General features: G+C 38.4%; 2 protein-coding genes across 3 annotated transcripts in view; one reads left to right on the top strand and one right to left on the bottom strand.

The window, feature by feature from the left end:
* Positions 1-1,558, top strand: part of LOC109972910 (mitochondrial import inner membrane translocase subunit tim16-like) — a 94,829-nt gene that overhangs the window by 60,976 nt on the left and 32,295 nt on the right. The window lies entirely within an intron of this gene.
* Positions 1-1,558, bottom strand: part of vasnb (vasorin b) — a 21,672-nt gene that overhangs the window by 15,342 nt on the left and 4,772 nt on the right. The window lies entirely within an intron of this gene.

Here is a 1,558-nt window from a genome sequence, read left to right as displayed (position 1 = left end):
TTTACTGTTTGAACCCAAGAACGGTACCTTTAAAATGTCAGGACACACTTTCCCGTTGATTGGAAAGTGTGTCTCTGTCTTTGTTGTGCTATATATATAGAGCAGTTTCTGTGTGGTATGACTAGGAAGATTAATTTTGTTTTACACTCTTAAGCTGTTTAGGAATGAGCTGCTGCCTTAAAGGTCACTAATGTTGAAGTAACATACACTGACATTTCCAACAAAGATGGAAACTATGAAACTAAATATAATGATTTTATTAATATGTCAGAAGAGGTACAAGAGTTTTTCTAAACTGCTATCCATTTTAGAGTATTAAAAAAAGGAATGTTTGTGGCTGTGTTTTTTCACACTTAGTGTTTTGATCAGGTGTGTATGTTTAGCTGGCATCAGAGCACAGGCTTCAACATGTTTTTAAAGTTGAGAACAGTACACCTGTGAGTGTGTTCACATGCTTGTTGCTCTGTATTAAGCCATTATTGGCTAGTACTGAATGTTATTTGTGATCGTGGTTATGGGAATATAAATACGAGTTAGTTCGGGGAAAACCCAAACACAAAGTGACAACTTGATACATGTTTTATTACTGGGAGACGTTTGGCCCAGAGCAGCTCCCTCATTTTTCTCTAATAGCATATTTTTTTTTTTTTTTTTTTTTTTTTGGTTTTGTCATTTAACTGATTAAACATATGGCCATAAAACAGTTTTGGGGTTATTAGCTGAGATGGACACATTACTCTTTGCTATTTCTCTCCCATTTGCACAGCAGAGATTCACACTTAACTGTGCCGCTGTTCATACTACGCCTCACTCTTCCAGTATGGTTCAGCTAAGCAGTGCATATTTCATATACCTAAGCTCTGACTCAGACAGTCTGTTGAAGAACACAATGCGGATGACTACCAAACCTGATTGTGTAACATCTTCGCTTTGCATCTCTGAGTTCTTTTGTGTATGGTCATAGTATGTTTTAGGGTTCTTTGCATGCATGTCAATGTATACTGGTACAGGTAAATGGAACGATGCACGCTTTGCTAGTTGGGTGACAACATGCAAATGTGACTGACTCCCATGTGCCGACCCCACTGCCGTCAGTTTCCCGAGGTCACTGTGTCTCCCTCTCAGACAGTCCCTTGACTGCACTGTAAAAATTTAGCTTTGGAAGTGGAACTCTACTCTCAAAATAGATGCAAATCATCTTTACCACTAAGCATCACTATAGCACTTCTCTAAAAAACTAACTGTTGACAACAATATTCCTGCATTGGTGTGCCTTAATAGCTCAGGCTACCTCTTCCACATCTTTCACAGGACATTTAGTCGTTAATTTGTACAGACTGCACGCTGCCCAAACACCGGCAGTATTCTTTAACCTGCCAGTATGGCTTATTTCCTCTCTTTTCACCATTATTGGTTTACAATCATATTTATTCTTTTTTGAAGGAGCTATTTTTGCCATTCCCTCATTCCATTTTTTCAGAGCAGTGATGCTTTCAGCTTGTCTGTCCACTATAATTTTCTTTCTCCCTCAGCCTTCATTTAGTCTGTTTCTCCTTTT

Source organism: Monopterus albus, unplaced genomic scaffold, assembly GCF_001952655.1.
Source record: "Monopterus albus unplaced genomic scaffold, M_albus_1.0 scaffold273.1, whole genome shotgun sequence".
Lineage (NCBI taxonomy): Eukaryota > Metazoa > Chordata > Actinopteri > Synbranchiformes > Synbranchidae > Monopterus > Monopterus albus.
Note: the sequence above shows the minus strand (reverse complement) of the source record. Positions and strands in the feature narration are given on the sequence as shown.